The 15,517-nt window shown below is 57.4% G+C and overlaps 5 pseudogenes; all 5 read left to right on the top strand.

The window, feature by feature from the left end:
- Positions 1-851: 851 nt before the first annotated feature.
- On the top strand, positions 852-971 carry LOC147350903 (5S ribosomal RNA; annotated as a pseudogene).
- A 3,411-nt stretch (positions 972-4,382) lies between these two features.
- On the top strand, positions 4,383-4,502 carry LOC147350902 (5S ribosomal RNA; annotated as a pseudogene).
- A 3,411-nt stretch (positions 4,503-7,913) lies between these two features.
- On the top strand, positions 7,914-8,033 carry LOC147350901 (5S ribosomal RNA; annotated as a pseudogene).
- Positions 8,034-11,443: 3,410 nt separating this feature from the next.
- Positions 11,444-11,563, top strand: LOC147350900 (5S ribosomal RNA; annotated as a pseudogene).
- Positions 11,564-14,976: 3,413 nt separating this feature from the next.
- On the top strand, positions 14,977-15,096 carry LOC147350899 (5S ribosomal RNA; annotated as a pseudogene).
- The last annotated feature ends 421 nt before the right edge of the window (positions 15,097-15,517 follow it).

The following is a 15,517-nucleotide window of genomic DNA, read 5'->3' as shown; positions in this document are numbered from 1 at the left end:
TCCTCTTGCCGTGTTGGAGTCTGTCTCGGAATCTTCATGTATTTCTGCCTCTGTATCTCCTGACAGCCAGCCGCCGGCCCGTTCGTCTGGCCCCGGCCTCTCCCAGGCGCTCTGGCTCTGGCTGAGGAGCTTGCGCAGGCCAGCTGTCTCCCTTGGCGTGGGTGCGTGCGAGTGTCTGTGTGTCTGTCTGTGTGCCTGCCTGTGGCTCGTCTGCTCTCTCAGGAAGGTCGAGGGCTTGGCGTGGGGGCAAAGGGGGGGCCTCGGTAGTGCGAAGGGGAGGGGCTGAGGCGTTCCGGTCGACCGCGCCTCCCTGGTGGGTTTGGGCACCGGACAGGTGCCGGGCAAGTTGGGCGCTCAAGTTTCGCTGCGTCTAGGCCCGCAGGAGGTTCAGAGGCCCCTGGGCCGCGGGGGTTGGGAGGCGGCGGGCGCCGAAGACCGACACCTCCGGGGCCGCGCGGGCCTGAGCAGCGAATGGGATCGGGGGGAGGCCCGGCTCAGCGAGCGCGGCCGGGTCTGGAGTGGCCGCGGGTGGGAGGGCGCCGAGACCTCCGCACCCCTCAGCCCAGCCCCCAGGCCCCGCGCGCACGTACGCACGCACGCCCTCCCGGTCAATGGGGGGTCCTGGAAGCCGCTCGGGCCCCCGGGCCCGGCCAGGCGCTTGCTGGTCTGGTGTTGGCGGTGTTCGGGGGCAGCGGGCCGGCGTCAGCAGGCTGCAGTCCGGTCGCGGGTCGTGTGGCTCAAGTACAGCATGCCCCGCGACGAGAGGTGCGGCCCGTTGGCCCGACCGGCAGGGCAGAGCGAAAGGGAGGCGAAGCGCAAGGCTCTTAGGGCGCCCCGAGCCAACGGCCACCGTCTCAGGCCGTATCAGCCTGAAGGCGCCCGATCTCGTCTGATCTCGGAAGCTAAGCAGGGTCGGGCCTGGTTAGTATCTTGGATGGGAGACCACCTGGGAATCCCGGGTGCTCGAGGCTTTTTGCCTACCAGAAGAGGTCCTTTAGCCCCCGCCGCGCGTCCCGATTCTTGGATCCCCCCCGCAGCCCCAGCCCCTCCCGGGCCGCGGGGAGCGGGTGGCCGGGGCCCCGACTCCCGCTGCAGACCTGGGTTGCCTCCGCGCGGCCCGCGAGCCCCTCCGCATTCGCATTCGGCTTCCAGGACACCCGACGACCGGCAGTCCCGTCTCCACCTGGGGCTCCTTTGGCTTGCCTCAGGCATTCCCGGGGCTTGCACCGACTCCAGCCAGAGCCCCGGCCCCCGCCCCACCCCCTGCCTCGAGGCGATCGCGCATGCGCATGTGCGCGCGCACGCACAGATAGATGTGCCCAAACGGGGCATCTATCTTGTTCACTTATACCGTGGGTGGATCTATGCCTGGGAGTCGGACTGCTGGACCATAGGCTACTTCCACTTTTAGTTCCTTCGGGAACCTCCATATTCTTTTCCATACCGGCTCTACCCACGCCCATTCCTACTCACCGTGGAGGAGAGTTCCCTTTGCTCCACATCTTCTCCAGCATCGGTTATTGACAGACATCGCAGTGAGGCCCAGCCGGACTCATGTGAAGTGGTCCCTCCTTGGAGTTTGGAGTTGAGCCTCTCCAATCATTAGTGACGTGGAGCAAGATGACCTTTTGGAAATGCAGATGCAATGCTGTCACCTCCCTGCTCCAACGGCTCTCGTATTTTCCCAGCATATTGAAGATACGACCACTTCCCTTCAGGCTTGCTCCTCACGTTCTTCTCTGATGTCTTTTGCCTGGAATGCCCTCTGCACTCTTTGGCTTCCATCCCATAGGGCATTTTTCGTTTCTGGAATGTCCTAAGTGTCCCTGGTCACATAGCCTTCCAAGATGCTATTTTCCCTGCCTGAAATTCTTCCTGCATCTCAACCCTGGTTTACCTAGGTTCAACCTATGGACCTCAACGAAATGGTGCCTCTGGAAAGCCTTCCCTGACACCCAGGTTTTGTGGTGAGGGAAGAGGCCCCTCTATAGGTTCTCAAAGGATCTGCCTGTGATGTATCATTAGAGTCGTCTCAGTGAAAGCAGGAACTCTGTGTCTTCTTCTCTCCGCCTTCTATTCCCTGAAACTTATTACATGCCTCCTAGCTCATCGTAGGTGCTCAGTATTTACTTAGTGTGTGAAAGACAGAAAAGCTCTTGGAAGCCTCAAGGGGTCACTTGGCTCGGCACTTTTGATCTCTTTGTATATTTGGCGATTCAATTCTTTCCTTTCCTGGGTTGATGGGTACACTATATTCGAGGCACAACCTAAGGCATGAAGACATATCCATACATAGAGGGTCTTGCTTTCAAGGAACTCGTACAGCAGATTTCTACAAGTTAGGGCTTTTCAAATGCTCTAGAAGCATGTGAACGTTCAGTAGGCTCCATTTTCATTTCAAAGAAAGATCGTTTGACTTCCATAGCAAAGGTGGAGACCTTCCAACGTTGAGTCCAATACTTATACCTTGACCATTTCAGGCAAGTCTTGTGGTTCCTTCTGGAGGTGTGTGGCTCTTGCAGAAATGTGAAGATCTTCCATCGTCCTCAGACTTTGGTGTCATTTGCAATCATCCAGAAAGCTTCCAGGTCTAGGTTCCAGACCACCAGCACACACAGTCAGTACCCAACGGAGTGGATTCCAGGAATACGCATTGTTCACCGGCATTACCGTTGATATTGTTGCTGCACACTCAATGCAGTGGGCAGGGCCTGGATTGTCCACTGGGTCTCATGTGGAGTGGAAAGAAGGGCTCCCCCCCTCCCCCCCCCCCCACACACACCACCCACCCCCACTGTTGACAGCCTTGTGACGAGAAACGGTCCCCGAAACAAGAATCAGACAAACCAGAGAAGCCCAGATGATAGTCCTTGAGATGAAGGAACTAAGCAGCTGGTTGTGATGGCACCAAGGGGAAAGGTTGCTCTTTGTGTCTGCCCCTCTACTCCTTTCTTCCTGGTCGCCTTAGGGTTTTGTCATGGAGATTTCAAATAAAGTGCACAAAAGTCATATGTGTTGAATCAAGATTTTGCATTTAACCATCTCTCAAAAAGGAAGAGAGCTTCACCTGCACATGTTTCTTTCAAAACCGTCAATTGCTTTTCAATTCTGGGGTTTCTCTCTTGCCTTGTTCAGTTAGCCTTAACAGTAAAAATCCACGAAAACTACATAAAGATTCAAAGATACCAACAAAGGACAGCTTCTGTTTCTGAAATCATCTTTCCATTTAGTAGAACACGAGCTCTATTCTTTGTATTTTGCCTAGGGAATTAGCAATGTCCTGGTTCAGATGGCAAGGCATCCGCGCGCAGGAGACTGGGGTTTGATCCCTGGGTCGGGAAGATCCCGCCGGAGAAGGAAATGGCAACCCACTCCCAGTATCCTCGCCTGGGAAATGCCACGGACAGAGGAGCCTGATGGGCCGCAGTCCATGGGTTGTATTAGAGTTGGGCTCAACCCAGCAACTACGAACACAAGTATTTCCAAAGACCACACTCAAGTGTGTGTGTGTGTGTGTGTGTATCTCCTCTTGCCGTCTTGGAGTCTGTCTCGGAATCTTCATGTATTTCTGCCTCTGTATCTCCTGACAGCCAGCCGCCGGCCCGTTCGTCTGGCCCCGGCCTCTCCCAGGCGCTCTGGCTCTGGCTGAGGAGCTTGCGCAGGCCAGCTGTCTCCCTTGGCGTGGGTGCGTGCGGGTGTCTGTGTGTCTGTCTGTGTGCCTGCCTGTGGCTCGTCTGCTCTCTCAGAAAGGTCGAGGGCTTGGCGTGGGGGCAAAGGGGGGGCCTCGGTATTGCGAAGGGGAGGGGCTGAGGCGCTCCGGTCGACCGCGCCTCCCTGGCTTCTGGTGGGTTTGGGCACCGGACAGGTGCCGGGCAAGTTGGGCGCTCAAGTTTCGCTGCGTCTAGGCCCGCAGGAGGTTCAGAGGCCCCTGGGCCGCGGGGGTTGGGAGGCGACGGGCGCCGAAGACCGACACCTCCGGGGCCGCGCGGGCCTGAGCAGCGAATGGGATCGGGGGGAGGCCCCGATCAGCGAGAGCGGCCGGGTCTGGAGTGGCCGCGGGTGGGAGGGCGCCGAGACCTCCGCACCCCTCAGCCCAGCCCCCAGGCCCCGCGCGCACGCACGCACGCACGCCCTCCCGGTCAATGGGGGGTCCTGGAAGCCCCTCGGGCCCCCGGGCCCGGCCAGGCGCTTGCTGGTCTGGTGTTGGCGGTGTTCGGGGGCGGCGGGCCGGCGTCAGCAGGCTGGAGTCCGGTCGCGGGTCGTGCGGCTCAAGTACAGCACGCCCCGCGACGAGAGGTGCGGCCCGTTGGCCCGACCTGCAGGGCAGAGCGAAAGGGAGGCGAAGCGCAAGGCTCTTAGGGCGCCCCGAGCCAACCGCCACCGTCTCAGGCCGTATCAGCCTGAAGGCGCCGGATCTCGTCTGATCTCGGAAGCTAAGCAGGGTCGGGCCTGGTTAGTATCTTGGATGGGAGACCACCTGGGAATCCCGGGTGCTCGAGGCTTTTTGCCTACCAGAAGAGGTCCTTTAGCCCCCGCCGCGCGTCCCGATTCTTGGATTCCCCCCCCGCAGCCCCAGCCCCTCCCGGGCCGCGGGGAGCGGGTGGCCAGGGCCCCGACTCCCGCTGCAGACCTGGGTTGCCTCCGCGCGGCCCGCGAGCCCCTCCGCATTCGCATTCGGCTTCCAGGACACCCGACGACCGGCAGTCCCGTCTCCACCTGGGGCTCCTTTGGCTTGCCTCAGGCAATCCCGGGGCTTGCACCGACTCCAGCCAGAGCCCCCGCCCCCGCCTTACCCCCTGCCTCGAGGCGATCGCGCATGCGCATGTGCGCGCGCACGCACAGATAGATGTGCCCAAACGGGGCATCTATCTTGTTCACTTATACCGTGGGTGGATCTATGCCTGGGAGTCGGACTGCTGGACCGTAGGCTACTTCCACTTTTAGTTCCTTCGGGAACCTCCATATTCTTTTCCATACCGGCTCTACCCACGCCCATTCCTACTCACCGTGGAGGAGAGTTCCCTTTGCTCCACATCTTCTCCAGCATCGGTTATTGACAGACATCGCAGTGAGGCCCAGTCGGACTCATGTGAAGTGGTCTCTCCTTAGAGTTTGGAGTTGAGCCTCTCCAATCATTAGTGACGTGGAGCAAGATGACCTTTTGGAAATGCAGATGCAATGCTGTCACCTCCCTGCTCCAACCGCTCTCGTATTTTCCCAGCATATTGAAAATATGACCACTTCCCTTCAGGCTTGCTCCTCACGTTCTTCTCTGATGTCTTTTGCCTGGAATGCCCTCTGCACTCTTTGGCTTCCATCCCATAGGGCATTTTTCGTTTCTGGAATGTCCTAAGTGTCCCTGGTCACATAGCCTTCCAAGATGCTATTTTCCCTGCCTGAAATTCTTCCTGCATCTCAACCCTGGTTTACCTAGGTTCAACCTATGGACCTCAACGAAATGGTGCCTCTGGAAAGCCTTCCCTGACACCCAGGTTTTGTGGTGAGGGAAGAGGCCCCTCTATAGGTTCTCAAAGGATCTGCCTGTGATGTATCATTAGAGTCGTCTCAGTGAAAGCAGGAACTCTGTGTCTTCTTCTCTCCGCCTTCTATTCCCTGAAACTTATTACATGCCTCCTAGCTCATCGTAGGTGCTCAGTATTTACTTAGTGTGTGAAAGACAGAAAAGCTCTTGGAAGCCTCAAGGGGTCACTTGGCTCGGCACTTTTGATCTCTTTGTATATTTGGCGATTCAATTCTTTCCTTTCCTGGGTTGATGGGTACACTATATTCGAGGCACAACCTAAGGCATGAAGACATATCCATACATAGAGGGTCTTGCTTTCAAGGAACTCGTACAGCAGATTTCTACAAGTTAGGGCATTTCAAATGCTCTAGAAGCATGTGAACGTTCAGTAGGCTCCATTTTCATTTCAAAGAAAGATCGTTTGACTTCCATAGCAAAGGTGGAGACCTTCCAATGTTGAGTCCAATACGTATACCTTGACCATTTCAGGCAAGTCTTGTGGTTCCTTCTGGAGGTGTGTGGCTCTTGCAGAAATGTGAAGATCTTCCATCGTCCTCAGACTTTGGTGTCATTTGCAATCATCCAGAAAGCTTCCAGGTCTAGGTTCCAGACCACCAGCACACACAGTCAGTAGCCAACGGAGTGGATTCCAGGAATACGCCTTGTTCACCGGCATTACCGTTGATATTGTTGCTGCACACTCAATGCAGTGGGCAGGGCCTGGATTGTCCACTGGGTCTCATGTGGAATGGAAAGAAGGGCTCCCACCCCCACACACACACACCACCCACCCCCACTGTTGACAGCCTTGTGACGAGAAACGGTCCCCGAAACAAGAATCAGACAAACCAGAGAAGCCCAGATGATAGTCCTTGAGATGAAGGAACTAAGCAGCTGGTTGTGATGGCACCAAGGGGAAAGGTTGCTCTTTGTGTCTGCCCCTCTACTCCTTTCTTCCTGGTCGCCTTAGGGTTTTGTCATGGAGATTTGAAATAAAGTGCACAAAAGTCATATGTGTTGAATCAAGATTTTGCATTTAACCATCTCTCAAAAAGGAAGAGAGCTTCACCTGCACATGTTTCTTTCAAAACCGTCAATTGCTTTTCAATTCTGGGGTTTCTCTCTTGCCTTGTTCAGTTACCCTTAACAGTAAAAATCAACGAAAACTACATAAAGATTCAAAGATACCAACAAAGGACAGCTTCTGTTTCTGAAATCATCTTTCCATTTAGTAGAACACGAGCTCTATTCTTTGTATTTTGCCTAGGGAATTAGCAATGTCCTGGTTCAGATGGCAAGGCATCCGCGCGCAGGAGACTGGGGTTTGATCCCTGGGTCGGGAAGATCCCGCCGGAGAAGGAAATGGCAACCCACTCCCAGTATCCTCGCCTGGGAAATGCCACGGACAGAGGAGCCTGATGGGCCGCAGTCCGTGGGTTGTATTAAAGTTGGGCTCAACCCAGCAACTACGAACACAAGTATTTCCAAAGACCACACTCAAGTGTGTGTGTGTGTGTGTGTGTGTGTGTGTGTGTATCTCCTCTTGCCGTGTTGGAGTCTGTCTCGGAATCTTCATGTATTTCTGCCTCTGTATCTCCTGACAGCCAGCCGCCGGCCCGTTCGTCTGGCCCCGGCCTCTCCCAGGCGCTCTGGCTCTGGCTGAGGAGCTTGCGCAGGCCAGCTGTCTCCCTTGGCGTGGGTGCGTGCGAGTGTCTGTGTGTCTGTCTGTGTGCCTGCCTGTGGCTCGTCTGCTCTCTCAGGAAGGTCGAGGGCTTGGCGTGGGGGCAAAGGGGGGGCCTCGGTAGTGCGAAGGGGAGGGGCTGAGGCGTTCCGGTCGACCGCGCCTCCCTGGTGGGTTTGGGCACCGGACAGGTGCCGGGCAAGTTGGGCGCTCAAGTTTCGCTGCGTCTAGGCCCGCAGGAGGTTCAGAGGCCCCTGGGCCGCGGGGGTTGGGAGGCGGCGGGCGCCGAAGACCGACACCTCCGGGGCCGCGCGGGCCTGAGCAGCGAATGGGATCGGGGGGAGGCCCGGCTCAGCGAGCGCGGCCGGGTCTGGAGTGGCCGCGGGTGGGAGGGGGCCGAGACCTCCTCACCCCTCAGCCCAGCCCCCAGGCCCCGCGCGCACGTACGCACGCACGTCCTCCCGGTCAATGGGGGGTCCTGGAAGCCGCTCGGGCCCCCGGGCCCGGCCAGGCGCTTGCTGGTCTGGTGTTGGCGGTGTTCGGGGGCAGCGGGCCGGCGTCAGCAGGCTGGAGTCCGGTCGCGGGTCGTGTGGCTCAAGTACAGCATGCCCCGCGACGAGAGGTGCGGCCCGTTGGCCCGACCGGCAGGGCAGAGCGAAAGGGAGGCGAAGCGCAAGGCTCTTAGGGCGCCCCGAGCCAACGGCCACCGTCTCAGGCCGTATCAGCCTGAAGGCGCCCGATCTCGTCTGATCTCGGAAGCTAAGCAGGGTCGGGCCTGGTTAGTATCTTGGATGGGAGACCACCTGGGAATCCCGGGTGCTCGAGGCTTTTTGCCTACCAGAAGAGGTCCTTTAGCCCCCGCCGCGCGTCCCGATTCTTGGATCCCCCCCGCAGCCCCAGCCCCTCCCGGGCCGCGGGGAGCGGGTGGCCGGGGCCCCGACTCCCGCTGCAGACCTGGGTTGCCTCCGCGCGGCCCGCGAGCCCCTCCGCATTCGCATTCGGCTTCCAGGACACCCGACGACCGGCAGTCCCGTCTCCACCTGGGGCTCCTTTGGCTTGCCTCAGGCATTCCCGGGGCTTGCACCGACTCCAGCCAGAGCCCCGGCCCCCGCCCCACCCCCTGCCTCGAGGCGATCGCGCATGCGCATGTGCGCGCGCACGCACAGATAGATGTGCCCAAACGGGGCATCTATCTTGTTCACTTATACCGTGGGTGGATCTATGCCTGGGAGTCGGACTGCTGGACCATAGGCTACTTCCACTTTTAGTTCCTTCGGGAACCTCCATATTCTTTTCCATACCGGCTCTACCCACGCCCATTCCTACTCACCGTGGAGGAGAGTTCCCTTTGCTCCACATCTTCTCCAGCATCGGTTATTGACAGACATCGCAGTGAGGCCCAGCCGGACTCATGTGAAGTGGTCCCTCCTTGGAGTTTGGAGTTGAGCCTCTCCAATCATTAGTGACGTGGAGCAAGATGACCTTTTGGAAATGCAGATGCAATGCTGTCACCTCCCTGCTCCAACGGCTCTCGTATTTTCCCAGCATATTGAAGATACGACCACTTCCCTTCAGGCTTGCTCCTCACGTTCTTCTCTGATGTCTTTTGCCTGGAATGCCCTCTGCACTCTTTGGCTTCCATCCCATAGGGCATTTTTCGTTTCTGGAATGTCCTAAGTGTCCCTGGTCACATAGCCTTCCAAGATGCTATTTTCCCTGCCTGAAATTCTTCCTGCATCTCAACCCTGGTTTACCTAGGTTCAACCTATGGACCTCAACGAAATGGTGCCTCTGGAAAGCCTTCCCTGACACCCAGGTTTTGTGGTGAGGGAAGAGGCCCCTCTATAGGTTCTCAAAGGATCTGCCTGTGATGTATCATTAGAGTCGTCTCAGTGAAAGCAGGAACTCTGTGTCTTCTTCTCTCCGCCTTCTATTCCCTGAAACTTATTACATGCCTCCTAGCTCATCGTAGGTGCTCAGTATTTACTTAGTGTGTGAAAGACAGAAAAGCTCTTGGAAGCCTCAAGGGGTCACTTGGCTCGGCACTTTTGATCTCTTTGTATATTTGGCGATTCAATTCTTTCCTTTCCTGGGTTGATGGGTACACTATATTCGAGGCACAACCTAAGGCATGAAGACATATCCATACATAGAGGGTCTTGCTTTCAAGGAACTCGTACAGCAGATTTCTACAAGTTAGGGCTTTTCAAATGCTCTAGAAGCATGTGAACGTTCAGTAGGCTCCATTTTCATTTCAAAGAAAGATCGTTTGACTTCCATAGCAAAGGTGGAGACCTTCCAACGTTGAGTCCAATACGTATACCTTGACCATTTCAGGCAAGTCTTGTGGTTCCTTCTGGAGGTGTGTGGCTCTTGCAGAAATGTGAAGATCTTCCATCGTCCTCAGACTTTGGTGTCATTTGCAATCATCCAGAAAGCTTCCAGGTCTAGGTTCCAGACCACCAGCACACACAGTCAGTAGCCAACGGAGTGGATTCCAGGAATACGCATTGTTCACCGGCATTACCGTTGATATTGTTGCTGCACACTCAATGCAGTGGGCAGGGCCTGGATTGTCCACTGGGTCTCATGTGGAGTGGAAAGAAGGGCTCCCCCCCTCCCCCCCACACACACACACCACCCACCCCCACTGTTGACAGCCTTGTGACGAGAAACGGTCCCCGAAACAAGAATCAGACAAACCAGAGAAGCCCAGATGATAGTCCTTGAGATGAAGGAACTAAGCAGCTGGTTGTGATGGCACCAAGGGGAAAGGTTGCTCTTTGTGTCTGCCCCTCTACTCCTTTCTTCCTGGACGCCTTAGGGTTTTGTCATGGAGATTTGAAATAAAGTGCACAAAAGTCATATGTGTTGAATCAAGATTTTGCATTTAACCATCTCTCAAAAAGGAAGAGAGCTTCACCTGCACATGTTTCTTTCAAAACCGTCAATTGCTTTTCAATTCTGGGGTTTCTCTCTTGCCTTGTTCAGTTAGCCTTAACAGTAAAAATCCACGAAAACTACATAAAGATTCAAAGATACCAACAAAGGACAGCTTCTGTTTCTGAAATCATCTTTCCATTTAGTAGAACACGAGCTCTATTCTTTGTATTTTGCCTAGGGAATTAGCAATGTCCTGGTTCAGATGGCAAGGCATCCGCGCGCAGGAGACTGGGGTTTGATCCCTGGGTCGGGAAGATCCCGCCGGAGAAGGAAATGGCAACCCACTCCCAGTATCCTCGCCTGGGAAATGCCACGGACAGAGGAGCCTGATGGGCCGCAGTCCATGGGTTGTATTAGAGTTGGGCTCAACCCAGCAACTACGAACACAAGTATTTCCAAAGACCACACTCAAGTGTGTGTGTGTGTGTGTGTGTATCTCCTCTTGCCGTGTTGGAGTCTGTCTCGGAATCTTCATGTATTTCTGCCTCTGTATCTCCTGACAGCCAGCCGCCGGCCCGTTCGTCTGGCCCCGGCCTCTCCCAGGCGCTCTGGCTCTGGCTGAGGAGCTTGCGCAGGCCAGCTGTCTCCCTTGGCGTGGGTGCGTGCGGGTGTCTGTGTGTCTGTCTGTGTGCCTGCCTGTGGCTCGTCTGCTCTCTCAGAAAGGTCGAGGGCTTGGCGTGGGGGCAAAGGGGGGGCCTTGGTATTGCGAAGGGGAGGGGCTGAGGCGCTCCGGTCGACCGCGCCTCCCTGGCTTCTGGTGGGTTTGGGCACCGGACAGGTGCCGGGCAAGTTGGGCGCTCAAGTTTCGCTGCGTCTAGGCCCGCAGGAGGTTCAGAGGCCCCTGGGCCGCGGGGGTTGGGAGGCGACGGGCGCCGAAGACCGACACCTCCGGGGCCGCGCGGGCCTGAGCAGCGAATGGGATCGGGGGGAGGCCCCGATCAGCGAGAGCGGCCGGGTCTGGAGTGGCCGCGGGTGGGAGGGCGCCGAGACCTCCGCACCCCTCAGCCCAGCCCCCAGGCCCCGCGCGCACGCACGCACGCACGCCCTCCCGGTCAATGGGGGGTCCTGGAAGCCCCTCGGGCCCCCGGGCCCGGCCAGGCGCTTGCTGGTCTGGTGTTGGCGGTGTTCGGGGGCGGCGGGCCGGCGTCAGCAGGCTGGAGTCCGGTCGCGGGTCGTGCGGCTCAAGTACAGCACGCCCCGCGACGAGAGGTGCGGCCCGTTGGCCCGACCTGCAGGGCAGAGCGAAAGGGAGGCGAAGCGCAAGGCTCTTAGGGCGCCCCGAGCCAACCGCCACCGTCTCAGGCCGTATCAGCCTGAAGGCGCCGGATCTCGTCTGATCTCGGAAGCTAAGCAGGGTCGGGCCTGGTTAGTATCTTGGATGGGAGACCACCTGGGAATCCCGGGTGCTCGAGGCTTTTTGCCTACCAGAAGAGGTCCTTTAGCCCCCGCCGCGCGTCCCGATTCTTGGATTCCCCCCCCGCAGCCCCAGCCCCTCCCGGGCCGCGGGGAGCGGGTGGCCAGGGCCCCGACTCCCGCTGCAGACCTGGGTTGCCTCCGCGCGGCCCGCGAGCCCCTCCGCATTCGCATTCGGCTTCCAGGACACCCGACGACCGGCAGTCCCGTCTCCACCTGGGGCTCCTTTGGCTTGCCTCAGGCAATCCCGGGGCTTGCACCGACTCCAGCCAGAGCCCCCGCCCCCGCCTTACCCCCTGCCTCGAGGCGATCGCGCATGCGCATGTGCGCGCGCACGCACAGATAGATGTGCCCAAACCGGGCATCTATCTTGTTCACTTATACCGTGGGTGGATCTATGCCTGGGAGTCGGACTGCTGGACCGTAGGCTACTTCCACTTTTAGTTCCTTCGGGAACCTCCATATTCTTTTCCATACCGGCTCTACCCACGCCCATTCCTACTCACCGTGGAGGAGAGTTCCCTTTGCTCCACATCTTCTCCAGCATCGGTTATTGACAGACATCGCAGTGAGGCCCAGTCGGACTCATGTGAAGTGGTCTCTCCTTAGAGTTTGGAGTTGAGCCTCTCCAATCATTAGTGACGTGGAGCAAGATGACCTTTTGGAAATGCAGATGCAATGCTGTCACCTCCCTGCTCCAACCGCTCTCGTATTTTCCCAGCATATTGAAAATATGACCACTTCCCTTCAGGCTTGCTCCTCACGTTCTTCTCTGATGTCTTTTGCCTGGAATGCCCTCTGCACTCTTTGGCTTCCATCCCATAGGGCATTTTTCGTTTCTTGAATGTCCTAAGTGTCCCTGGTCACATAGCCTTCCAAGATGCTATTTTCCCTGCCTGAAATTCTTCCTGCATCTCAACCCTGGTTTACCTAGGTTCAACCTATGGACCTCAACGAAATGGTGCCTCTGGAAAGCCTTCCCTGACACCCAGGTTTTGTGGTGAGGGAAGAGGCCCCTCTATAGGTTCTCAAAGGATCTGCCTGTGATGTATCATTAGAGTCGTCTCAGTGAAAGCAGGAACTCTGTGTCTTCTTCTCTCCGCCTTCTATTCCCTGAAACTTATTACATGCCTCCTAGCTCATCGTAGGTGCTCAGTATTTACTTAGTGTGTGAAAGACAGAAAAGCTCTTGGAAGCCTCAAGGGGTCACTTGGCTCGGCACTTTTGATCTCTTTGTATATTTGGCGATTCAATTCTTTCCTTTCCTGGGTTGATGGGTACACTATATTCGAGGCACAACCTAAGGCATGAAGACATATCCATACATAGAGGGTCTTGCTTTCAAGGAACTCGTACAGCAGATTTCTACAAGTTAGGGCTTTTCAAATGCTCTAGAAGCATGTGAACGTTCAGTAGGCTCCATTTTCATTTCAAAGAAAGATCGTTTGACTTCCATAGCAAAGGTGGAGACCTTCCAACGTTGAGTCCAATACGTATACCTTGACCATTTCAGGCAAGTCTTGTGGTTCCTTCTGGAGGTGTGTGGCTCTTGCAGAAATGTGAAGATCTTCCATCGTCCTCAGACTTTGGTGTCATTTGCAATCATCCAGAAAGCTTCCAGGTCTAGGTTCCAGACCACCAGCACACACAGTCAGTAGCCAACGGAGTGGATTCCAGGAATACGCATTGTTCACCGGCATTACCGTTGATATTGTTGCTGCACACTCAATGCAGTGGGCAGGGCCTGGATTGTCCACTGGGTCTCATGTGGAATGGAAAGAAGGGCTCCCACCCCCACACACACACACCACCCACCCCCACTGTTGACAGCCTTGTGACGAGAAACGGTCCCCGAAACAAGAATCAGACAAACCAGAGAAGCCCAGATGATAGTCCTTGAGATGAAGGAACTAAGCAGCTGGTTGTGATGGCACCAAGGGGAAAGGTTGCTCTTTGTGTCTGCCCCTCTACTCCTTTCTTCCTGGTCGCCTTAGGGTTTTGTCATGGAGATTTGAAATAAAGTGCACAAAAGTCATATGTGTTGAATCAAGATTTTGCATTTAACCATCTCTCAAAAAGGAAGAGAGCTTCACCTGCACATGTTTCTTTCAAAACCGTCAATTGCTTTTCAATTCTGGGGTTTCTCTCTTGCCTTGTTCAGTTAGCCTTAACAGTAAAAATCAACGAAAACTACATAAAGATTCAAAGATACCAACAAAGGACAGCTTCTGTTTCTGAAATCATCTTTCCATTTAGTAGAACACGAGCTCTATTCTTTGTATTTTGCCTAGGGAATTAGCAATGTCCTGGTTCAGATGGCAAGGCATCCGCGCGCAGGAGACTGGGGTTTGATCCCTGGGTCGGGAAGATCCCGCCGGAGAAGGAAATGGCAACCCACTCCCAGTATCCTCGCCTGGGAAATGCCACGGACAGAGGAGCCTGATGGGCCGCAGTCCGTGGGTTGTATTAAAGTTGGGCTCAACCCAGCAACTACGAACACAAGTATTTCCAAAGACCACACTCAAGTGTGTGTGTGTGTGTGTGTGTGTGTGTGTGTGTGTATCTCCTCTTGCCGTCTTGGAGTCTGTCTCGGAATCTTCATGTATTTCTGCCTCTGTATCTCCTGACAGCCAGCCGCCGGCCCGTTCGTCTGGCCCCGGCCTCTCCCAGGCGCTCTGGCTCTGGCTGAGGAGCTTGCGCAGGCCAGCTGTCTCCCTTGGCGTGGGTGCGTGCGAGTGTCTGTGTGTCTGTCTGTGTGCCTGCCTGTGGCTCGTCTGCTCTCTCAGGAAGGTCGAGGGCTTGGCGTGGGGGCAAAGGGGGGGCCTCGGTAGTGCGAAGGGGAGGGGCTGAGGCGTTCCGGTCGACCGCGCCTCCCTGGTGGGTTTGGGCACCGGACAGGTGCCGGGCAAGTTGGGCGCTCAAGTTTCGCTGCGTCTAGGCCCGCAGGAGGTTCAGAGGCCCCTGGGCCGCGGGGGTTGGGAGGCGGCGGGCGCCGAAGACCGACACCTCCGGGGCCGCGCGGGCCTGAGCAGCGAATGGGATCGGGGGGAGGCCCGGCTCAGCGAGCGCGGCCGGGTCTGGAGTGGCCGCGGGTGGGAGGGCGCCGAGACCTCCGCACCCCTCAGCCCAGCCCCCAGGCCCCGCGCGCACGCACGCACGCACGCCCTCCCGGTCAATGGGGGGTCCTGGAAGCCCCTCGGGCCCCCGGGCCCGGCCAGGCGCTTGCTGGTCTGGTGTTGGCGGTGTTCGGGGGCAGCGGGCCGGTGTCAGCAGGCTGGAGTCCGGTCGCGGGTCGTGTGGCTCAAGTACAGCATGCCCCGCGACGAGAGGTGCGGCCCGTTGGCCCGACCGGCAGGGCAGAGCGAAAGGGAGGCGAAGCGCAAGGCTCTTAGGGCGCCCCGAGCCAACGGCCACCGTCTCAGGCCGTATCAGCCTGAAGGCGCCCGATCTCGTCTGATCTCGGAAGCTAAGCAGGGTCGGGCCTGGTTAGTATCTTGGATGGGAGACCACCTGGGAATCCCGGGTGCTCGAGGCTTTTTGCCTACCAGAAGAGGTCCTTTAGCCCCCGCCGCGCGTCCCGATTCTTGGATCCCCCCCGCAGCCCCAGCCCCTCCCGGGCCGCGGGGAGCGGGTGGCCGGGGCCCCGACTCCCGCTGCAGACCTGGGTTGCCTCCGCGCGGCCCGCGAGCCCCTCCGCATTCGCATTCGGCTTCCAGGACACCCGACGACCGGCAGTCCCGTCTCCACCTGGGGCTCCTTTGGCTTGCCTCAGGCATTCCCGGGGCTTGCACCGACTCCAGCCAGAGCCCCGGCCCCCGCCCCACCCCCTGCCTCGAGGCGATCGCGCATGCGCATGTGCGCGCGCACGCACAGATAGATGTGCCCAAACGGGGCATCTATCTTGTTCACTTATACCGTGGGTGGATCTATGCCTGGGAGTCGGACTGCTGGACCAT

This window comes from Bos grunniens, chromosome 20, assembly GCF_055505025.1.
Source record: "Bos grunniens cultivar Pamir isolate PY7600 chromosome 20, Bosgru_T2T1.0, whole genome shotgun sequence".
NCBI classification, from domain to species: Eukaryota; Metazoa; Chordata; class Mammalia; order Artiodactyla; family Bovidae; genus Bos; species Bos grunniens.
This window is presented reverse-complemented; position numbering and strand designations above follow the sequence as displayed.